This window comes from Calypte anna, chromosome 2, assembly GCF_003957555.1.
Source record: "Calypte anna isolate BGI_N300 chromosome 2, bCalAnn1_v1.p, whole genome shotgun sequence".
Lineage (NCBI taxonomy): Eukaryota > Metazoa > Chordata > Aves > Apodiformes > Trochilidae > Calypte > Calypte anna.
In genome coordinates, this window is record NC_044245.1 from 15,792,252 (window position 1) to 15,817,657 (window position 25,406).

The following is a 25,406-nucleotide window of genomic DNA, read 5'->3' on the forward strand; positions in this document are numbered from 1 at the left end:
AACTCCTTAAAGTGAAAGATTTCTTAAAGAAGTCAGAAATTCTTCAGAAAAATTTGTTACAGAAATACAAATAATGTTTTTCCTGAAAGCCTTCTGATAACGCCAAAGGGTGTGTGTGGATAAAGTTACAGACATATGATAGCAGTTTTATTTTTAAAATACAGAACCTGTAAAAGTCTCCCAAAGGTCCCTGGCAGAGAATGAGCTTGTGAAGCCCGAATGGACGTAGATCAAAAGTTTAACTGCCAGAGGCTTAATTTCATTTTGAGGAAATTTAAATGCAACAGGGAAGCCTACCAGCCTTATTCACAGAATCACAAAGTTAGGGGTTGGAAGGGACCTCGAAAGATAGAGTCCAATCCCCCTGCCAGAGCAGGGTCACACAGGAACACATCCAGGCAGGTTTTGAATGTCTCCAGAAAAGGAGACTCCACAACCCCCTGGGCAGCCTGTGCCAGTGCTCTGCCACCCTCACAGTAAAAAAATGTCTCCTCATGTTTATATGGAACCTCTTATTCCCAAGCTTATATCCATTGCCTCATGTCCTATCATTGGTCATAAGTGAGAAGAGCCTGGCACCATCCTCTTGGCACTCACTCCTTACAGATTTATAAACATTAATGAGGTCGCCCCTCATTCTCCTCTTCTCCAAGCTGCAGAGCCCCAGCTCCCTCAGCCTTTCCTCAGAAGGGAGATTTTCCACTCCCATCATCATCTGGGACTGTGCTGGACTCTTTCAAGCAGCTCTCTGTCATTTCTCCTCCTTTCCTCACCTGGGAGGATGATGGTCTACAAACAAGGATGGAGAAGCATTTATCTTCTGTTTATGCTAGCAAAGGAATACTCACATGTTCAGTGCTTCACAGCAGGCAGAAATGTGAGACTTCAGCTAGATTCTCTGAATCTCAATTCAGTCTGTATCAATTAAAAATTAAAAATAATCCCTGGTTTTCCAACAGGTGAAAATCTGTATCTAAGTTGGGCCCTAGATGGGACAAATAACCTGGATTTTCCATAAATGTTTAACCTTAAGTAGTCCTCCCAGAATGTAACCACCAGCTCCCACTACTAACTTTTCTGAAGTCTTGTACACACTAAATCTGATGTCTTACAAGAATAATTTCTTAGGAAACAGAGACATCTTGGAATAGAAATTAGTGCACTGAGAAGCAACTTACAGAAAAGGTTCCTCAAGTGAAGGCTCTCAAATAACTGGTTGGCTAGCATGATTATAGGGCTAAGTATTTGGAATAACAAGGAGCTATGTATTCTTAGCTACTAGTTGACTACTGTAGTCTGTATTGTATAAATGCATATCACTCTGCTCCATCATTGTGTCAATGAAGTATCTTTCTGAACACCTGTAATGATTATACTATAAAAGCAAGCACATCACTTAAAAGTTGCTCAAATTTTATGCTGGAAGAAGGCCTCCTTTCTAAAGGAGCTCTTCAACAAATGATATCAAAAGAGCGAGCCAGCTCCTTTATGTTGGGATTTGTTCATCTAGCCTCGCAAAAAGTAAAAATCCCATCAGAACACACACATACTGTTAACCAAAGTTCTGAGATCCACAACATCCTGAGTGAATGGAACATCTTTATGCCAGTTACACATGGTTTTTCAGGTCAGAAACTATTTCCAAACAGATAGTGATTTCCTCTAAATAATGCAAGCTAATTCTCCCCTCAGATAGAACTACTGTTTTCTTCATAAGTTATTCAGACTAACACGGAAATTTAAAAAAAAATATTAATCCCAAAACCCATAGATAGTGCTGGTCCTTTTGCATGCAAGACTAAAATTCAGTGTGTAGTCAGCTGGTCACACAAGTGTAGTAATTGTACACCAAAGGGGACTGGAAAGAGCTATGAATACAATACAAGCCAAGTTAATACCTTTGAATTTAGTATTAATAAAACTGTACAAAGAAACCTCTCTGAATTTTTTAACTTCAACTACTTTTATATCTATTGAAAACTAGGTAAACAAAGCTGACCTTCATGAGGCAGGGATGTAGCAAGGCATTTTAAAACAGTATGGTTGTTCATCCCCTGATCCATCCTCTATGCATACATTGCAGAGTAAAGAAAAATCATGTACAAAACATCTATGCCTAAGTGATTCTAACTGTGCCTTGCACTTGTATAAACTGAATTTACATGCTGTCCAATTATTACTTATGTGCATAATGTGTCTTCCTTACTTACCTTTTGGTAGTACTGCTAAGAGGTTGGCATCAATATCCTTTGTGCTGTTTGCAAGTTCTTCTTTATCTTCAAATGAAAACTCCTTCTGAAAGCTGAAAGCAACATCTGGTTTATAAAACTGTAGATGTTTCTGCTATAAATCAAATAAAGACAAGATGTAACTGATTTACTGCAAGATAGTAACGGGTACACCAAAGAAAATATTTTCCATTAAAATAAGAAATACCCCCAAGAAACTCACAAAGCCAGACCTAACATAATTTGAAACTTGTTTGGAATTGTGCCACATTTTTGCATTATATTATTGACCAAAGTTTGCTTTCAAAATTCTCTGCTTGCAATCACATTTGAAATAATCTACATTGAATAATTCTTCACAAATATTGGAACATCACATATGTCCTGTATGTACAAACCATGTAGAAGCCTTCTGCACTATCGCCCTATTGTTACTGTGCCAATCTCCAGATCTTGTAAGTTTTATGATACACTAATATGAGAAGCAGATCATTTAGTTTCATACCTTTTCTTTTCAAAATAGTAAAAAAATACCCATTTAATCAAAGACAAACTATTGATTTAAATATGTTAAGTAAATATACAAATCTCAGCTGCAAAATGTAGGTGTCATAATAGTCTAAAGTAGATATTGTCTACAGAGACATTTTGGAGGAAGTGTTCTTCCTTACAGGTAACCAAAGTGAGATTTACAGATGCTGTACTCTACCTTTTTGGCTTCTAAACTATCCCACCCAGGCATAAGAAAAATTATGCTACTCTTAAAACCTTTAGTAAACTGTATAAATAGATGTAATAAATACAAATTCCCACAGTGATCCTGGGATCTTTGTTTTGCTATGGTATTGATGTGCCATACGATTTACTGTCACCCTGATAACAGACTGCACAGCCTTACTGTTGGACTATCCTTCCTTAGGACAGTTTTAAAATGGCTTTTAAAAGATTTGAATATCCTTTCATCATGGGTAATTGGTTAACAAAGAAAAAATAGTAAAAAACAATTTCTGTACTCATTATCCCAGAAGAACATTTCTTATCGAAGAGTCTTAACATATAACACCTGACAACATTAACACTAAAAAATATTTGCTTCTTTATTGTTCATAAGTAATATGCCTTTGTAAGAAAGCATCAAGGAGAGAATAAAACATTAGAAATGACAATAAGGAAACTGGGCTGTGTAGGCACCATGCCTCCTCCTGCAAAGTGTCTCTAACAACTGCACTTATAAAAATTATTCCAGGTACTGCCAAGAAGAGCTATGTTAGCCACTACAGAAAACAGCAAATAGAAGATGAAGACCTGCAATAGCTGTCCATTACAGGGAACAGCATATCTTTACACAGTAGAAACACTTTTATGGAACTAAACAAAGAAACAAAATAAAATTAAAAAGGATACAGAAGCCACAAGCAACTTGATGCATGTTTCATCTGAGCCTGGGCAGAAGCTCAGTTAACCTCACGTTTCTATATGCCTAACCCACACTGCCAACACTCCTGATTCTTATTAGCTTCACAATATGTTCCTTCCTTCCTAGGTACACAGCTTCTGGAGAACCCTAAGTTGGAGACACTTCTGGTTTTCATTTGAAAGGAGTTTCTCCTCCTTTCAGCTGAGCATGAGTTTGAAAAGCATGATTAACATTGGCCTAATGCCATAAATCAAACCCAATGGTTATTTTTTCCAGTCAATTTGATTACTTTAGACTTGTCTCAAAAGTGCTGAGGGACCCAGCACATGACTTCTGAATACCTGAGCTTTACTTAGCAGCTTCTCTGATTGCCTCCACAATGCTTATGATTAAGTGCAGTACCTTAAGTTTCCATAAACACGAGACTGTAAATAGAAGCATTCACTTCTACAGCAAAAACCTTGTTTAAATTATTGTGCACTAAGATCCACAACTATGCCTCAGTGCTACACAGATTTCCAAGGGTAAAATCATACAGAATCAAGACTGGCACTAGTCTGCTGGCTTTAAAAAGAATTGTATTCTTGGAATGTTTGTGGATCATAAACAAACTTTTGAATACTGTGAACTAGTTAAGGTAACTCCTGCCCCTTACTCCAAACTCCAGTGAATTCCAGGGACTTTGAGACCGAAGACCCTCTAAAGCCAGTCTAAACATCTTTCACCAGGATTCCATCCATTTGTTCTTGAACCAGTGTTAGTGATTACTTACTTTTAACAGAAGTTTTCCACATCTATTCACTTTCCTCAAGACAGGCTCTAAATTGTATTAATTATCTGTAAAAATGTTGCCTGTTTCATTAAGTCTTTTTTTTTTAGATGGTAACCAGAACATGACAGTCTTAATTCCAGACCTGAGACTTCTCAGTGTCTTACAAAAATATAAATTTTGATAGAGAAAGCATTATGATATGACCAGCCAGATGAATGCCAGAATCTACAACACATTTGCCTTTTTATATCTACACAATATTTATTTCTCAATCCTGCATGCCAAGGCTTTGCTTTTATCAATTGCAAGTGACAGAAAAATTTATCAACCCCCAATGCACAACTGTGCACTTAGTATTATTACATTACATCCATTTTCTATTAATCCTCAAGGTCATCCAATTCTTCCTGTATGTGAGCTCCCTCCTCCTTTGCAGTGAGGGTGGCTTCCAAACTTTACTCACTGGCAGATTTCATTAAAATTATTTTAATAACCACAAACTTCTTAAGCTTAACCCTTGCTGGGCTTCATAGCATCACAGGTTGTCTGCTTTGTGAAAGTCTCTTCAGAGTTTCCCTTATGTCCTCATTTTCCAGTTCCCTACACACAGTCAGCTTTTACTTACTTGCTTAATGTTAAATTATTATTTTCATACACAGCCTATTTTATCCACAATGGAGTAGTTTTTCCTCTTGTGAGGCATTTTTACTTTCTCATGCAAAGCTGCAAGTAGCATTGCTTGTTTTAAATATTTGCACGTTAGAAACACAATATTTTAAACCTATGTATCAGTTACACTGAATTCTCTGTACAAGTTTAAGCAGAGAGAGCACTGCTCTGAAGCTGATAAAGTCAGGTCAAACAACTGTGAATTTGTAGGTACATATACAAAATTAGTTCTAAAAATGAAAGCAGGAATATTTAGGAACGTCAGTGTTCAATAAATAAATCATTAGAAAATTAAATCCTGTCAGAATGATAAAGCAATTCCAAATAGTAAAAAAATTAAAAAATATGGTACACTACTCATAAGGATTTTTTAAAAAATACACCCATAAGTAATTCCTCACCAAGACTTCCCTTCTTCCTTTAAGAGATCTATCCAGATGTCTCCCTGCTGTATCAGTCTCCCAGCTAAAGGAGCAATTGCAGCATCAACTTAGGTGCTTAAGCAGAGTCAGAAAGTCAGTCAGATTGCTGAGCATATTGTACCTTCAAAATCACCCACAACTCTAGAAGGATCTAGGATTTCTCTAGAGGTATCACAACTACATCTACTCACTTTTGCTTTTCCTAATTTCTCAAATCATGCAATAAATTTAGGTACAGATTCTGAGCAGCAGCAGCAGGAGTTTCTGGACTTAGTAGCTAGGCTATGAACACTCACCATTAAAATAATTTAAGGCATACATGGCTTTCTCAAAATGAAGAAAAAGGTTTAAGAATTATTTCTTCTTAAAGTCCCTGTTAAATCTGGATATTGAAAGAGGAGCTTCTCCTCCTTTGCTTGCTGTAATACAGCCTGTATTCATGGTTCATCAAAAGGAATCAACATCATGAGGTCCCACAAGTTTGTTTCACACAGGATTTGTGTGTAGTTGGGCCTCAGGTTCCCAACAAACTCATTATATTCTCCAGTGTTCAGGAATCCATATGATTCCTATTAAAACACTGGCAACAATATTTCACAATCTCCTAAGTTTTTCCTTAAAAACAATATATAATGTGGCACTAGTGCAGTACTTGATAGTAGCTCTTGTAACTTCCAAAATAATTGTAGGCTGCTTCAATACATTTGGGATTCCATGCTGCAAACTTAATCCATTGCTGCAGTAGCAGCATACAGTTTCTGAACAGGTGTCCCACTAACCTAGTTACATGCCCAAAAGCAAGCAAAAGTTTGATCCAAATGCCACTGGTAACGCTGCCCAGACACCTGGCTTAAAGCTATGGGTGTATATTAAGATTTTGTGATTGAAACATATTCATGAAAATCCCCTTGCATGCCTGTCAGCTAGGTGCCTGGCATTAATTTTTCTTTTTTTCTACCTCCAGGAGAATTTCCTTCCTTGGTCCCTTACATAAAAGGTTCACTCTATAGTCACATTCTTCTCCACTACTCTCATTTTACTCTGCCCTACCTGCCTTCGATAACACAATGTGTCTTGTACACCTATTCCCTCCATCTCTTTACAGCACCTAAGTAACATGGCAAGGAACCAGGTGCCCTCCAGAAGGAGTGTGCTGACTGAAAAGATGCTTGCAGACATGAGCCCAGGTGCCTAAGGCTGGTTGAGTTCTGTGCAGCTGAGCCAAGAGAAGAGCTGGTTGCAGTGGCAAGAGTCAGTTCCCAGCTCCCTGACCTCCTCTGTGCACCATTACAGATCAGTCTGGCAAACACAGGTAGACATCAAAAAGCAGTCAGATAGGAAGAGAGAGGAGATGTGACTTGCCACCTTGCTTAACTGTGATCTGTATCCTCTTGCTCAGCTTTGTGGAACCATGCTCTAAGACTGCATGGCCCTGCATGAAGCAGTAATGTCACCTCTCCATCCAGCTCTGCGGTGTCCCCCTCCCATGCACTGACAAAGATCTCTGCATGGCTGTATAACCAATTCACTCATTTCAGCCACCTTCTTTTTCAGAGAGATCAGTTTTCTAAGCTGGCTCAATAAATATCTGTACTCTGTCCTGCAAGTAAATATGGGGATTGCAGTGACAGAAGGCTCAGTGAAGAGTGGGACTTTCCTTAGACATTCCAGCTATACATTTTCCACATTATTGAGGAAGCAGTTGATATTTTCAATACCTGTTCAGAGCATCTCTTTTGTGCCAAAGCTTGGTCCTGAGAGAGGGTCAATAACTTTTTCTCCATGACAAAAGAGATTAAAAGCAACAGCTGCAAGACACAACTGTACAACCAGTCATCTTCACTGGGCAAGAAAAACTTGACCTTACCTTAATGCTCTCTTCCTATGGAGCAATCGTGAAGGTTTAAATCTGATTGAGTTTCCTTTTTCAAAATCTGTGAAAAAAACAAATAAACAAAAATAAACTATAGTGAAAATGCTTTAACAAACAGGGAACTATAGGAAACTAGGTTATAGTCTCTAATCACAGTCCTTTTCCACTGGAAAAGACTACAAAGGTTTTTCTTCTATTCAAAGGGGCATAAGCTGCTATGTCCAACATGGTGATAAACCAAAGTTCTGAAAAATTAATCCAGACAGTAAACACATCAAAAGCATAAGCGCTTTCCGGAACTATGTTCTAATCCTATATTCATGGTGTAGCACTGCAGTCTAGGAATATAATTTAAATTCCTTTACTCAAGTTTCCCAGCATATAAAATGGGCAGCAGACATGTTTATGATGCATTCTGCAAATGACAAATGCTGCGAGCAGCAAGAGAATTTTTGGCTTCAGCCTAGCAATACTGTAAAAACTGCATATTCATTGTATAAGTCAGAGATGCCCAGCTGGGGATCTGTTGCAACAACAGCATAACACCATCTCTGACAGCAATATTTCTGAAGGTTTTCTACTGTTTGGAAGCTCCTTTTTTTTTTTCCTGAATAGCCTTGGAACATGCTTACTTTCAGAGATGAACACATTTCACACTGAGAGCAAAACTGTGTCAGATGCAGCCTTATGTTCAAAAGTATGTAGAACAAAGCCACTAGTTCCCAAACCTCTGTGAACCATAACAACCAATGGGCAATCTTCCCTCTCTCCTCATAGATTTAACTTTTTCATTTCTGCAGTTAAGAGCACCATCACAGGCTCTAAGCAATGATGAGGAAACAAGAGGGACCAGTGCCCCAAACACTTCCTCCATTAAACAATAAGGATGCTGGCCAGTACTGTGACTGGACCTGGTCTGTGATTGCTGCTGTAAAACACATGAAGATACTAACAATTTACTCCAAATGGAGCAAATTGCCTTCTGTTTCCATCCATATTGTCAACTACCCCAAGACCCTAAGTTAATAAAAAATTGGTCACTGACAGTGTTCATTTTAATTTTCAGAGACAAACCTGAATATTACACAACCTGTTCATTAAAATAATTCAAAAGCAGCAGCATCCTTTTTACTCTACCTCAAAACTGAGATTTAATTATTTCAAAGAAGAGCTAACTGGCAAAACAATTTTTTTATTTTTAAAAATACTTTTAAATGTAAGTAAGATGGTCCTTATTTTTGCAGAAAGGGGTTAAAGAAAATTATAGCTGACCACACAGATCTTAGTTTAGAGAATGTTTATTTTTTCTATGTCTTTCAAAACTTTTCACCCTCCTCCTCTCTTCCACATCTTTGTGTCACTTCTCCAGCTAAACAAATTTTTAAAAAGAAGAAAAAAAGACCATTTTAACAGCTTGGTAAAGTCTGAGAACATGCAAATAGGCATTTTTAGACATTGCAGATTTCAAGCAGCTTTACTAATAGCATTCTTCAACTTTAATAGGCAACTTTTTCCTATCTTTGTTCAGCTATTTTCTCTTTCCAAGTGAGAGAAGAATAAGACATACAGCTTACACAGAAACATCTTCCTAGGCGAAAACAAAGTATTATAAGAAAACCAGTATGAATAGTATATAAATCATTGTATTTTACATTACAATATTCAAAAGAATACTCCATGCCATAAGTATCCTCTGTAGAGGCCAGATTTACATTAATGTGAGAAGGGTATGCAGTAACTTAAAAAGCCCAGCTCAGTATCAGCTTAGCTAATCAGAACCAGGCACATCTTAAATTTATAGCTGTTTTAACGGGATATAACCCATCCCACAGCTTTTGGCACTGAAACAGCTGTCCACCATGAAAACGACAAGCAGACCGCAGAGAAATTCTCCCTACCCTCGCCAAAACTGGAAAGAGGATATGAGAAGGGAAGTAAGTAGCTTTTCTTGCTTTGCTGGAAGAAGAGGGAGAAGGGCTGCTAAGAGAGGGCACACAAGCCTGTCTGCCTCTTGCTACCTATTAAGCACATTCAGTAACATTCATAAATACCACTTCTACAATGCTTAAAAAATATCTTAAACCTTTGCCGTATTTCACCGGGGAAAGCTTCTCTCTTCCCCACCCGCCTTGAGCACAGAAAATCCAACCAGACAATCATATTCTACACAGTTTTGATATCTTATATATTTCCTCCTGTTCAAATTAAACCCCATGTGGGAGGATTAACATCCAATAAAACTTACTTATTACACTATGGAAGTCTTAAAATTAAATACAAACATAGGAGAATAAGTAAAACAACTCTGCTTCAAAAGAAAATAAATACAGCCACAAGAGAAACAGTTTCACAGTCTTAATTCAATGGTTAATTTAAAGGAAAAAAAACCACCCTCACAGTACCTGATACACAGAAGGAAAATCTTTGCAACAGCATTTTGTTTCTTCTTTCACTGAAGAATACTAAACATGCTTATAACCACATTAATATAATTTTGTATTTAAAATTAAGAGTATATTTACTGAACTGTAAATACAACTTGCTCAAAAGCTTAACCATTTGTTCAGTTTAGCCCCCCCCCCCCCTTAGGGACAAACTACCAGATAAAACCACTATCCAGAGTTTAATACATAGGAAATTAAAAATGCTGACTATAAAAAACGTAAATGCAACCTTCCAGCATTACTGAGTATATTTAAAGGCCCTAAGTCGAGGGCAAGCTAAGCTAATTAAAAGATCCATCTAATCGGATCTTTCAAAAGTGTCCTTTAGGAAATAATGAAATAGCCTAAGTGACTAACTGCATACTGATTGCTAAAGGAGCTAATGCAGCTGCAGCACAGCCAGTCAAACAATATTTATACATGCACACATATAAACAAGAGAGATTAAGCACACACAAATGAACTGCAGTTTCTTCCGTCTACTTGGAACTCTTACCTTGCTCCTCAGAGTATTTAACATTTCCCAAATAGCTGGAGATCCAAGGATTTCTGAACATGGTTGCACAAACAAAGGATTCAGCAAAGAGAAACTACAATAGCAGCTAATTCTCAAGCAGCCACAGCCCTAGGCCTGTCTTAGCAATATCGTGGAGAGATTTTTCATAGCACAGGACTGGAGCTGTCAGGCTATCACATCCCAGGGAGTACAGTAAATGCATAGCAATAGGCTGCAAGCTGGAGCAGCTCAAAGCAGTAATCAGATTACAAACAGAAATTAGGCACATGAATGCTAAAACAGATTGGGCAACGGTGATTGGGAGAATTATAATATTAATACTTCTAAGATCTAGCCGAATCACACATCATATTCCTGCAAAATGAATGCAGAACCCCTAGATCCTCATATTAAAAAAGGAAAAAACCTCAAAGAAGAGGAATAATTCCTTCATATCTCTAATCAGGATAAACTGCAATGCTTGCTTCAATAAAAGAGCATCCAAGCTGCCAAAAAGTGGACTCTGTTAATCATATCATTATGCTATACGTTTTGCCTAACTATTAGTTGGAACATTTAAAACAGACAAGATTTATGGGTAACATATGAGCAAAATTACTAGTGGGGGTGGGGATTTAAGAACAGACACCACAGCTCCAAATATCTTAAGACAGAATGAGTAAATTTACACAGAAGTACTGTTTAGCTACCATTTTTTTTTTTAAACCATTTGATGGATTTTTGGATTGAAGAGTCTAGAGTCTCGTTCTAAAAGTCTAGAAGTACACGTTAAAATAGCACAACAGTTCTGGCTCAGTCTTCCACACTGAACTACTTGATTGTCTAACACATACACACACACACCAAGCAGCATTAAATGTGACTGTAACAGGTCCATGCACTTAACCTTATCCAACAAAGGACAGTAATGGCCTACTAGCTACCCTCCAACAGACTTCTTCCCTTCAAAAACATTTCAACTAATATCAGTAGAAAATTTACCATGAAGCTGGTTTGTCAGGACCACAAAAATATCACCTAAAAGCAAAAGACTCAAGTTCTTGCCTATTCTTACCTGGTTTTATGACACTTGCTACAACAGGACTCTGATCCATGCTGGGAAACTCCACATACAGGCAAAACATAAGCAGCAGTGCTGTGAAAAACTGCTAAACCACAAGAGCAAAACAATCTATCAAAACCTAATAATTTCTGTTGGCTCACCATGAAGCAGTATGTAGCCCATCTAGGTCATCAGACACTGCTTTTCATGCTAAGAAGTTCTTGCAATTGATAGAACAACATACACTCCCATCTTGTCCAATGCCCCTTCTATTTGTATTTATTTATCTTTGAACACAGATAATGTTCATGCCACATCAACTGGAGCACCTCTCATTAGCTGATCTTTCAACAGCCCAGAAATCCCTGGAACAAGAATCACCCAACACATGGAACATGGCATTGAAATCTCTGACTCACCATGTATTGTCCTCTGTTCAGAAATACTTAATGGCACACACATTTTTTTTTTTTCTATGCCTGTAACCTTAATGCCTCTCACATTTAATTCTAGCCAGTTCACAGCACTGCCCATAGAACACACACTGAGCACTGCTGGGCTCTCTTGACCAGCTGTAGAGGCCTACATGTACTCAAACCTAGCAAAAGTAAAAGCAGTAACAAAAGAATAGCACCAATTGATTCTGGTACAAACTTGTCATTAACCCCAGTATCCACTTTATGGCCTAGACATAAGTGCTTAGAACACAAAACTGAGTCAGTGCAGAAATTACAAAGAAGGTGCTGGTAACAGCTAATAGGGACATTCTGGACCAGTATCTATGTGGGTGTATCAATAAAAAACCCTGCCCAGTTCTGAAAACACCAAGTTTCAGAACCCTGCTTGATCTTGTGAATAGAAGTTTATCACCTGGAACATTTTAAGCACCTGTAACTCATCTGATACACAGTGAGGGAACTGTTTTTCCTAAAGTGCAGACAAAGTGTTCAGTTTAGAGAATAGGAGGCTGAGGGGTGACCCCATTGCAGTGTATGGCTTCCTCATGAAGGGAAGAGATGGGACTGGCACCAATTTCTTTACTCCTGTGACTGAGAACAGGACTTGGGGGAAATGGTAGGAAGATGAATCAGGGGAGGTTTAGATTAGATATTAGGGAAATGATTTTCCCCCAGAGGGTAGATGAACAGTGGAACAGGTTCCCCTGTTAAGTGGTCACAGCACCAAGCCTGCCTGAGTTCAAGAAGCATTTGGATGATGCTCTCAGGCACATGGTGTGATTCTGGGGGTGCTCTACACAGGGATAGGAGTTGGACCTGATGATCTTTAATGTCCCTTCCAACTCACCATACTTCATGATTCTAAATAACACTTAATAATCTAATGGCTATAGCGTTTCACAAGGCTGAACAAGTTAGAGTTGACAGCTGAGTTGATGCAATTGTTCAAGGTTGCCAAGAACGACAGTCCTACCCGTTTCTTTCTGTGAGACCTCTTCTAGGCCCCGCTCTCCTGGTGACCCAGTCAGATGAATAAACTGGTAGTAAATACTCAGTTTTGGCATTCTCTACAGGAGGTGCCAGAAAAAAGAAAAAGACACAGATCTTAAGATCAGGAAATGGATCAGCCCTTCTGGGTACCAAAGGATGTGAGCTCAGCTCAATTGTCACACCCATGTCTGCAAACACCCCATATGAGGGAGAAGGAGGGGTGTCCTTGAATTTATGGAGGGAGGGGGTAGGCTCACATTCCTCTGCTTCACATCATCTCCAATTTTTTGTCCTCAGCACCCTTCTTATGAACAAGGTGCAGAAGGTAATGCTCACAGAGCTGTAGAAAGACAGGAACACTCTAGAGTGCCTTTCACAAATGTGTGTATTTTAAAGAGGTTCTTGCCTGTGCTGTTCAAATTCTACTCACAGGATGCAGAAAGAGGCCACTTTCTCCAACAGCTCTGGCAACCACCAGGGAAGGAACACTTGTGATAGGGCTTTGGTACAAGTAGGACTCCCTTCCCTGCTATTTACGTCTGGCAGGTCAGGAATAGAGGGACCATCTCATGGGAGCACAGAGAGTTATTATAGAGAAAAGTAATATCTCCAATAAAAGAAACATCTGCATTAAAGTCTTCTCAAAAAAAAAAAAAGAAAAGAAAAGAAAAAAAAACCCAAACCAAAATCCAAACAAGCTGCCTTGTTAGGTTGGAAGGTAATCACCAGTCATGGCTCTATGAACTCACAGTAGGCCTAGAGATGCTGAAGCATTAGGTTATTATATCAATGCTACACACTGTGCATAGACATGGGAAAGATGCAACTGTATGTAACTGACACCTTCCTTGCCTTCTTTCCATCAAAAAGGGATTTCCTATTGCAGGACAGGTCTCTCAGCTGTCCCTTAACTACCTTTGGCAGTGGAGAAGGTATCTTAATAAAACCAGCACATCAGCAGGATCAAGCAATGGTATAAAGAGAGTCTTAGATTTAGCTTTTTGCTCCTTGTTTGGAAACAGTAGGTTTATGAGCAAGCCTTTCCCAGAAGAAAAGAAATCCATCTCAAAATACTTGATAAGGGAAGGAAGAAGAGTATTTTGTCCTTCAAAGTAATCCTGTCCCCGGGACCTACAAGGATACTCAGCCAAACTATGTTATCAAGGCTGTGTTGCAAAGAACTTGTTAAGTTCTTGTCCTCCTCTGCCATAGTTAATTCTTGAGCATTAACAGCCTCCAACATAAGCAAACAAAGAGAGAACAACAGTCCAGCCCAGAAAGGAGGGCAGCCCAGCTGGAAGTTAAGTTTGCAATCTGGGCAAAGAGCTAGAGGTTAAGCATGCATACATTTCAAATCTGAAACTGGTCATGAAAGATCAGCTGGCAGCTAAATGTTGTTCTGAAGCTTCCCAGAGGAAGGGAAGGAAAAGATCTTCCTTTTTTTCTGGCAAAACTAATCACTGTAATCAAAGCTAGAGTTTGAACAGCTTGCATAGCTATTCCCAACTTACAGGGCAGCCATCCCCAAAGCACTGAAGAGTTATGAATCAGGTCCCACCAATATCAAGTCTTTTTTCTTTCTGAATTTTGATCTCTTATGAGTTTATATTTAGAAGTGTTCCTCTGTGATAAGGAGAACTAGATACTTTGTTGTGACTTGCAATTATCATAAAAACAAAAATCAAAGAACCCTATGACAGCTTTTTGAAGAAAGCCTAAAAAGAAAAAAAAATCAAGAATTGAAGAGAAAAGAAAACCCACACTGACTGCAAAGAAACTTTCAGTAAATATGCTAGTTCAGTAAACAGAAAATTGAGATGATCTGTATAAATAAGATGATGAAATCGTATTTTCACTCACACATGGCAGGCAGAGGTCTAAAACAGCTCAGGAACTTTATTTCACTGCTGCTCTTCTTGCCAAGGAGAACACCCTTGGAATAGCAAGTCAAAGTGAGCTTTACTAAGACATGAGATGCTGTGGATGATCAAAGAATGAAGGTCAGAATAGAGAGCTAAACCAGACCACTCTCTTCCATCACTCCTGCCCTCCCAGGCTACTTACCCACCTTGAGCCACCCCATCAGTTTTTGGTGCATATGCATCTGTTTCTGAAGGGAAGTGACAAGGCATGGCAAAAGCTTCCCTGTTCTTATTTCCCCTCCTCCCACTCTCCAGCAATTTCTGCCCAGGTGTCCAAGGCATAATTTAGCCCAAAAAGTAAGGACAAAAACATCTAATAGAAGATTACTTCAATAGTATAATCACATAACAGAAAATTATCATCCTGAGTCATGTTCAGGCAGACACAGAAGGTATTCTGGCTTGGCAATGCTAGTCAGTTTTGTCTTCCCCATCCAAACCCCATGTACATGGGTAGCTGATATTCATGTTTCCTTAATGAAGGACATTCATATCAACTTTTAAATTACAATAATCTATGTATGGTATCACCTCTCCAGAGGGATGCAAATGTAATACTTTTCACTTTATGTTTTTTTGTTTTTTGGGTTTTTTTTCCACAGTCTTTGCTTTTGTCTCCAATGTGTAACAGTTTTGAATAATGATCCTGGCAAGAAGATTTCTGTTTGGCTATTAATTATGTTTGGGACAAGTCTTCAGATCAACTTCAGCACTGTGTTGTGTATGTGGTGTACTTTAAAACAGGACATATTCAAAGAGATCAAAAAAGATGATTCGTATGTATTAAAAAGGGGGGTAAGTTTTTTTAGTACAAGATAATAGATATGTTAAAGAAAAGGGATGGTCTTTTTCTACTATTTACTCACATGCTCAGGAAAAAGGAAGAAAACCAGGTATTTTTGACACAGTTTATAAAAGAAATAAACTCTTTCAGTCCCTGGATTACTATTTCAGATTTAAAGAAATCTGACTGAAATAATTAATTTTAGCACCAAAAAAAAATTCCAAAAAAAAGGTGATTTTTGTCCTTTTCTATCTTTCTACACATTTTCACAATACAAAACCTAAAGGTTATGTTCCCTGACATTCCTACATCTCACATCACTGTTCACAAAACCGTATGGCAGAAATGTAGCATAATTAAAAGATCTTCAGGGTTTACCTCTGTAAGAGTAGGACCAGTATAGAGTAGCTCCTTAAAGGAAGTTCAAAGGCCACCCCCCCCTCTCACATGTGGTAGTCAGATAGAGAATTGAGGCACATAATCTGAATTGAGTCACACCTATTTGTTGGCCTGAAATCAAAAGATGTCAGGTAGGCACAGGGCCAGGATTAGGCATGGACTGAGAAGATGGAGATGAGTAAGGAACTCCTGTCCCAGCTGCATGTACAATGTTACTGATAAAAAAGCCCTAGGAAAAATGGGCTTTTACCCAGAAAAACAACATCTGAGAGATGTCACGCCACGGCTCTCTCTAAAGCAGTTGCAGTTCAGAAGGCACAGGCTTAGCCACAGATCTGTGGACATCCTTCACTGAAGTCATGCCACAAGCAGCATCTTTTTCTTTACTACTGCAGTGAAAGCTTTGCTGCTGCAGTCACCAAGGGTGTCAGCCACTGATGGGAGAGATGTCCTTTAAAACTCCTTTCTCTAAACAAGTGACCAGGGATTCTAGAATGGGTTTCCCCACATTCTGACACTTCTAGTCTCTTCAGTCTCTGGAAAGCTTTCTGTCAGAGTGCCATACAACCTTCACCAGTCTGTCTCTCTGCTTCGAGTGGCAAGTGGCCCTGTGAAGTTAAGTGATGCAAAAAGCACAGCCACTCTACTGAGCTTTCTCCCAGCTGCCCTTGAAAATCTCTGCACTGCTCTCTCCACACGCACATAAAAGCCCAGAAAGGGAGCAGAGAGAGGCACGCATACCAACAGGGAAGAACTTATAATAAAGTTCTTCAGTGCTTCTCAATAGTCATCTAAGGAAAACATCAATTTTGTTTACCACAATGTGATGTGACACTTTGCAGGCCACATCAAATCCCTCCATGCTTACCTTGAATATAACTCATTTTCAAGCCTTAGGCAGAGAACAAATCCATTACTCTAGCTACCATCCTGCTTAGAGCATTTTTTTCTCAGAAAATTAAGTACTTAGCAAAAAAATAAAGAAAAAGCAATTGCTGTATTCAAGAGCTAATGATCAAGGTAGGACAGCTAAACCACATGTACTGTCACTGAAAATAACATCACTATGAATAAGCATGTGTATCAGGCTTAATTTGCATCCAGCATAGCTAAGCAAAAACTCTTGAGGAAAGAAAACTTGGTTATCACTGTGATGCTGCAGTTCTGGAAACTGTTGTCTAGAGAACAGGTTTCAATTCATAGCAGCTACAGCCTTTAATCTTCATTGCCCTCAAACTCCCTACTCCCCTGAAAAAAAATCACAAACGTGCCCAGTGCTCAGGAGGGTACCAATCACTAATCACAATTCAGATCAGAAGAACTTTTCCAGAGCTGCCCAGGAAAGCTTGCACAGCACAGGCTTGTACTGTACTAAGTCTAAATATCTGGGGATTTCAGTAAGGAAAAAACAGCTTTTTTTTTTCTTTTCCCTCTTTTTAAAGCCTTTTTGCGCTTAAAAGTGAATTTTTAGGAAGTGGGTAAGAAGCGACCTAGCAAAGTCCTGTTTTGTACACAAGCAGTGAGTGCCAATATTCCCCTTATGGGAGCAGGATCACTCCTTTAGTAACAACCTTCCAATAATGGGCATAAAACTGCACAAGCAGAGAGAAGCAGCAAGTCCTGAAGTCTGACCCAGAAAAAAATCATTCCTCTTAGTTCAGGTGTGTCTCAATGCAGGCTGCACAAGGAATTAAAACACACTTCTTATCAATGGCCAGTGAAAAACATTTATGGAATACCAGCATAAAATGGCATCCTAAGGTTATAACCCAGCATGTGAAAAAGAACTACAGCTATTAACATTTACACAAAAGGATTTTATTTTTTTAAAACCGTTTCTAGCATTACACTTGATATTTGCCAAGCAGAGCCGAGCTCTGGCAGCTGTGCCCAGGCAGCAGCAGCAGCTCCCTGAGAGCGGGCTGTCAGCACCGCAGTACTGGGTCGGATCTCCCGGGGTCTGGGCTGGATCCGTTCTGTGCTGCATGCTCCCTGCTGCCACCCAGTATGTTCTGTCCCCAGACAGGACTGCCGCAGCTTGCCTAATAAGGCCACACGCGAGTTGACTGGCTGGCTTATAGGTCACCCAGTGTTTACCTTCGGGAGGCGAAGGGGCTCGGCGAGCCCTTCCCGAGAGCAGGGTCACTGCTCCGCCAGCCCTGCGCCGGCAGAGCCACGGGAACCTCGGCTGATCAGCACTGGTCGGGAGCCCTCTCAGCTCCTCTGCGAGAAGTTAACCCCAGCCAGCAGCTCACAGCTGAGGGAGACAGACTTCATTCAGATTTACCCCAGGAAGTGAGAAACTGCAAGGAGTTCAGGTACAGCTTTCACCGCAGCTCATTTCAGGACCACCAGACTGAAAAAGTAATCAGGTTTCTCACTGCGTGAATTGCTTGAAAGTAGGCCAGCAGCATGGGTACAAACAGCCACCTCCATAGCTCCCAGGCAGCAGACAGGTACTTGTCAAACACCAGAACCAAGTGAACTAGATTAAAGCAAGATACAGATATACTCACTATTCAATTATTTAGCACTCTTGGATCAGCTACAGTAAAATTTATGGCAATTCAGACAGATGGCTTCAAAAGTAATGATTTACTCTCCTCAAAATAGCCATATAGCAAAAAACCCCTGCTTCTGCTGCTGCCTCTCCTGCGATTCAGACTAGTTCTCCCTTTATACCTCTCCCAAGGTTTCCCAGTTTCAAGATGCTAGATTCAGAAAGCATCCCATCCTCCTCCCCAGCAGAGTCTACAAGAAAAGCCATGAGATGGCCCTGGGGTGGGAGCCAGCAGGCAGAGGACAGCAGCCTGGGTCACCTCCCCCCTAGAGCTGCTGCGAGCCCCCTCCAAGGGGCCACTCAGAGCAGCGTTTTCCCGACAGCTCAATACAGACGGTGCATTTCTGTCCTTCATTCCCCCCATGTCTGGCACTGGACAGTAAAATACCAAGACAGATCAGATGTTATTTGTACCCTGATATTTCTAAAATCGGCATCCAATCATGTAAGGACTTTGCTGCCTTGAATGAAGCATCCCCAGCGAGCACGGTGCGGGCAGGCACTGCCTCTGATCAGCAGGGACGGGCATGGAGAACATAGGCCTATGAGAGGGCACTAGAGAGCGGTCAGGATCCTGACCATTGCCCTAGAAACATTTAGGTCTTGCATTTTGTGACCTCCACAGGAAAACACTACAACTCTGTGAGGCTTAAAGACCTACCTATTATTATCTGATGCAACAATACATTTACCAAGCAATCCTCACAGTTAAAAACATCGCTTAACACATAGGGAGTAAAACTAAACCATGATTAACCCCCTACAGAAACTGAACTACCACTATTCCTGCAATACTATGCAATGTACTATTCCTGCAATGATCCTGGAGTTCATGCTATTATAAGTAAAACTGATAGCATATAGGGCCAACTCATTCTTTAAATAGTGAATGTTAAAAAATGCATCTGGAAATCATGCTGACAGTTTGTAAGCACACCCATGATGATTCTGGGCTGAAGCTATGCCCAGATGCACACACAGATTTTGGCTCAGAACTGCTGATTTTCTGCTCAAGTCTATTCTTATCCAATAAAATATGCTTCACTAATAGAAAGAAATGGGGCACACATATTAAAAAAAAGGGCCAGTCAGACACAATTATACACAAGTAGTCCTAAAATAAGCTAACTCACTTTGTGTCCAATTCGCTTGGATCAGCAGCACATTAAGCTCTTACGAGTATCTAATATCAATAATAAATGTAGAACAGTCCTGAAACAGGGGTTGGTCACACTTCACAGACATCCAGGCTGGGACAAGAGAAAACTTACCAGGGCTTGGACTACTTCCTAAGGGAAATCAGCCCATCCATCCATCCATTCATTTTTAGTCTTTCAGAATACACACTGACTTAAAAGTACCAAGGGGGAACACTGTGTGTCCTCTTGGTTAAAAAGGAGAATCTAAACAAATGCAGAAATGTCTAGAAAAAAACCCACCATGATGACCTCACAGCTTATTTAACACCAGACAGCTAAACTGTGTAACTGCATGCTTGCAAATGCTTTCAAATGCTTTTACACTTTTGCAGTTTTAATTTTAAAAGGTAAAGGAACAGATGACCTTTTTTTTTTTTTTTTTTTAATACTTATTTTCTATCTTTGCTCACTGACATTAAGAATTCCAAAAGACAGGCTTCAGTTTTGGGAACAGTTTAGAAATACAGCAGTATCTCTTTCACTAAAAAAGATTTCTCTTTCACTGCTAAAGATAGAAAGATAGAAAAAGATAGTATTTTTTATCTGTATTCTGAATATCTTAAAAGCAAAAGGACACCTCAGTGGTATAAAGTCACCCTCACAGAAAAACATGGCTTTTTCATTGCTCAGGACAAAGCACAGTTAGTGTACTCAGATACAGCTGACTGTTGCGGAGCTATGAAGTTCTCACTGAATTCTTCAAGAATAGGGTAGAAAAGTAAATTCCACAAAATCTATCCATGTCAAAGGTGATGCTGAAAGAATAGAGTAATGGCTCACACAAAACCTCCACTTTAAATCAAAACTGAAGAATTTTTTCACAGGTCCCAAAACAGAGCACTTCCTCTGGTGTGCTAATAAGAGGCAACTGCCACCCCAGCCCTCAGTCACACAAGAGGAAGAAGATCTGTCATGTAATCAGCAGGTACATGCTGCAGGCACACACTGACTGAGGCTTAAACAATGTGTTCTTGCCCAGTGTTCTTGCCCTGGTGTATGGATGATGAGTTCAAGCTCAAAACCAAAACATCAGGACTTTGTTCACTGTCCAGCAAAATGCAGTGAGCAGAGTAAACAGCCTATGAGTGAAAGAACAAGGACAGCTGCTTGGCGAGCTGAGAGGTTTGCTATAGTCCACCCTCCCTGAGCCACACCACCACTTTCACTGTCACATGAGAGGAGCTCAGCTGTACTTTCCCCAAAATTCATGTATTCATCTCCCAAAGATGAGAACTGCTATTCCCTGCTCTACTCCTTTTAGTCTCCCAGGTCTCATCCTTGCCAGTCCCTCTCTTATGATTTCTGCTGCCTTCTGCATACCTCCACCTTCCTCCTGTACCCCATCCTACAGCTAATCCCCTTGCACTTGTATTCTTCAGTGTTTCCAGATCTACTTCGACTTTCCTCTAGGCTCTCCTCAGGCTCCCACTTCAGACACTCCCATTAACAGCCCAATCTCAGCTCCATGGCTTTTTTTACCCACTGCACTCCAGCCCCTCCTCAAACTAGGCCATCTTCTTGAGCATGGTTTTCTTTTCCTTCTCAAAGACTCCTCAATAAAGGGATGTTCAATCTAGCAAACTTGGTACTCATTCTCCCCTTTACTGGGTAAGATCTGCACATGGAAAACTAACAATGTGAATTTGTGAGAGACAAATAAATCAGAAGAACATACAGCTCAATTTCAGCAGCACAGGACAGAGCAAGCTGACAACCAGAGGGTGATAGCCTAAGCATTCTAATAGTCTTGGATCCTCTTCTTTTGCAGGTGAATTCCCTTCATCTTGTTTGTCCCATGAATAGCATCAAAGGAATGCTGTGGTCTTTGAAGAGAGGCATTGAGCATGTGTAATGGAAAAAGGAGACACCCCTTAAAAGAGAGGGCAGGCAGCTTGAACAAATCAAAGTTGGAAAGAATAAAGGACTCCCTAGATATCTTGATGGTCATTGGTTATTACAGTAATATAACCTATTACAGAAAGGTGCTGGACGAGGTCCTTGCAAGGTAGGACTTCCAACCCACGTTTAAAAAAAATACATACAGTATTGTTTCTCTAAAAGTGAGGCAAAAGCACTGCTAAGGAATAGTGCATTATAACCACAATCACAGACATGCACAGTCAGCAGGATACAGCCCTGTTCCAGGTGATGCTACAAAATCCCAAGTCATTGGGGGCCTGTCACATCTGCAGGCAGCTTACTGTTGAGCCAAATATTCAGCTAGCTCAGATGAGACAGAAACACATTCAGCTGCTGCAGGAGGAGAGAGCTCAGGATGTGCTGCAAAACCCAGCAGGGAATCTGGGCAAGTTCTGCAGCAAGACTCCTCTTCACCACCCATCCCACATTAATTCCTAATCAAGGACCTTGTGGGTCTCAAGAACAAGGAGATATCTCAAGCTTTGGGCAATTTTGATGTACGTGGACCCTGAGAAGCTTCATTGTTAAAATGCCCAATCATCTTCCCATGTCCCAAACCCACAGATTGCTGGACCCACACTTTGTGATCCGAGCAATAAATGACAGCTGTACATAAGTGTTTTGTCAGAGTATGTATGGGAGAGGTACACAAGAAACTCACTGAAATGCACCTGATTTATTGTCATCACAGTGCCCTGCTCATAGAGCCTGCATAAAGGTAATTTTACAGCATAAAAACACTTTCTACAGCAGGAAGCCTCTAGGAGCCATTGGGGAACTTTATTTCTGCACATTAACTATTATGTTCTCTATCAACCATCCACACAAAGAATTTTGAAATTCAAGAAGGATGCTCATTTTTCTCTCTGCCTTTCTACACCTGGCCTTAGTGCTAATGGAAAAAAAAATAATAAAGCAGTAGAGCCAGGCAACCCAGCAGCTTCTCTAAATAAATGAATTAACAACTTGTATTGAATTTCAGCATACACATCTCCTTCGACTTAAAAATCAAATTCTCAAATAGTCAAATAAACAGAAAAAGGCTCAAAGCTACAGTTCGAGACATTTAGACTGCCTTGTAAGTATGCTCTTTGCCAATGGCTTTAACTCAAACTACAGCAGTATTTTAAACTCCCATGGAAAATATGCCTGCATTAAAACTCAGCACAAGAAAATTAAACATCCTGACAGCATGAGGCCATGCATGAGATCACTGTGAAAAGCTGCAGCATTTTCTTCAGCTCTTCATTTTCGTTTCCTGAGAAGTCTGAAACCATAATCAGCAGCTTATACCCAAAGTCTAGGTGTGAAGACAGCACAGAGTGGAGTAAGTCCAAAAGTTGCATTAGCTTACAATATGCAGTAAAATAACAAAATCCTACCCAAGGACAGCCAAAGCACTAAAATGTTACTTAATAAAAGCTGAAGAAAACTAGAGGATTGCTCCTAGAGAGAGCACTACGTAAGGATTTCACTTGGAAATCATAATTTCAATTTTATAGTAAAATTCTTGCTTTCTTCCCTCAAAACTGTGCATGTGTGTGAAACTATTTCATTACACAGTTTGCATAAGGAACTTCTCAACTAGTCGCTTTTTTGGAACTTTTTGTTTGCCCAAATTATCTGTATTTCTTGCAAGTCATTATAAGGAACAATGTGAGAGCATCTAATTTATTTTATTTATTTATTTATTTTTCAAGAGTCTGAGGGTGTGTAAAAAACATAGGCATATAAACTGGAGTTCCTAAAGGGTTTGCAGGAAAAAACAGGTTTTTAAGTTTTATTTCTTTTCATCTATTGACCATAGGAAAATTTTCCATTACAATAAACTCAGAACTCTTCAAAAGAGTTTTATTCACTTACCCTATGTTTTTGTCCTGTAATTGGGAAGCAAAGCAAAGAAGGCAGGAAGCTTAGTAAATAACCTTGAAAAATTACTTCCAAACATAGAAAGGCAGGGAATAGAACAGAAAGAAATTTAAGGATGCTGAGATGAATCAGCACCTGGAATGCCAGAAATCTACATCAGTATTGACCACTGCCTTGTTTTATTTAAAAATTCAAGCAGATATTTCTCTGTGTTAGTGATAAACTCTTAGTTGTGGTTCTTTTTTTTTCTAATGGGTAAAGCATGCCATTAGGTTCCACATGAGGGGGTTCCACATTCACTACTTTGGGATAAATAAACACATTTTTAAATAATGTAACATTTATCCTCCAAAAAAATGAAACTACATTTTATTTCTATTTCCTTATCTAAAGGCTTAACTGCTCTTCTTCATAGACATATGTTTTCTTAACAATTTAAGATGGGGGAAAAAAGCCACAAGTGTAGGCTCCCTACAGGATACTTCAGTTTTCAAGCTGAGAGGCTGCAGCAGGACTTTGACTTCCTTTCAGTTACTAAGAGATAGGGTTTGAAAAATAAGATAATAAGAACAACACAACAGATTTTGGGTCCCATTATAGTTATACCCATTTCCATCTACTGGAATTGCTATAAATACCTTTTTTCCCCTCCTCCCTATTTTTAACCCCATCATTTATCCCAGTTTATTCTCTTTCTCAGCACTGGTAATATTAATGCATCAGAATGAGGTCCTATAAAGACTCTCATTCCATCTTTATAAAGTATGCTGACTACCTCTGCCATAAATAACTGCTCCTAATACAGTGCACAGCCAATACACAAACAAAGCCTGTACCTGTTACAATAGGGTCACAACACTCCATTAAGCTCCAGTGAGGTTACAGTTTTTTCTGTAACTTGTACCATGCCAAAAACTACTTGAATGCCTGGTGCTGCTGCTTCTTTTTGTTCAAATATTAATTCAATATATGAGTTCTAACTTCCAATATTAGCTTCTCTTTGAACTTGCTACACAAAAGCCATACTCAAGCCATCTAATGACTCAACACCAGTCTTGGTGTCCATCTTAGGCCTTCAGGAAATCTCAGGCTCAGAGGACAGGTTACTAAAGCAGTGGAACTACTATTGAAGTGAAGTGGTAGTGGTAGAGGGCATTCACAAGTAATTACAGTAATGTCTTGAAAAATCTGAGCACAAACCACAAAAACCTTGGCTCCAGTACTAGCCATGTGACCAAAGACTTATGTTACCACGTGAAAGGGATATTTTAACATACCTTAATCTTTGAAAGTTTCTGTAAAACTGCCTTCAAGGAAACTAAGGCACAGGTATGCCATAACCTACAACATCAAGGATCATAGAAGATGCTGCAGTCTCTCCTTCAATATATCCTACTTGCTGTTAAACTGCACTCAGTACAATGCTCTCACCTTTTACAGCTTTGTTGGTTCAGCAGGTTGGAGGAAGGTGGCTGCTGGCAAAGACAGACAAATGTCAGCACAGCTACACCCTTTCCCTGGCAAGTAATTTATCTAAATTAGATTAAGCTTGTCTGACCTCTTCTACCTACCCAGAGCTTGGGTCAAACGCAAGGGTTACCAATCCAGCCCCTTCAGGACTAACAGGACACAGCTGAGTAAACAGCTCTGCCCTCTCTCACAGCCTGCAGCAGGACTCAGAGAGAAAGAACAGGCTGGGTCCTGTGACTCCTGACACCACTCAAAATGCATCAGTTGTTTTCAGCATCATGACTGATACCAGTCAGCTTTGCAGGATAAAGCCAGATACCATAACTTTAAAGGCAATTGTTAATATATAGAGAGGCTAATTTAGCAGAGCTTTTTATAGACCATTATAAAGAACCAAGTCATTAGACAAGCAAGTTAGAAGATGACTTCTAATTTAATGTGTTTAATCCAA

The 25,406-nt window shown here is 39.7% G+C and overlaps 1 protein-coding gene across 4 annotated transcripts in view; it reads right to left on the minus strand.

Annotated features, from left to right (window-relative positions):
• Positions 1–25,406, minus strand: part of SVIL (supervillin) — a 137,771-nt gene that overhangs the window by 62,422 nt on the left and 49,943 nt on the right. For 3 of the 4 annotated variants that reach the window (XM_030446432.1, XM_030446429.1, XM_030446431.1), the window contains 2 exons: positions 7,376–7,442; positions 2,211–2,302 (listed from right to left, as the gene is read on the minus strand). The gene's annotated coding sequence lies outside the window, so the exon portion shown is untranslated. Of the gene's footprint in view, positions 1–2,210; positions 2,303–7,375; positions 7,443–24,916; positions 24,958–25,406 lie in introns of all 4 variants that reach the window. The other variant, XM_030446430.1, reaches the window with a different exon arrangement.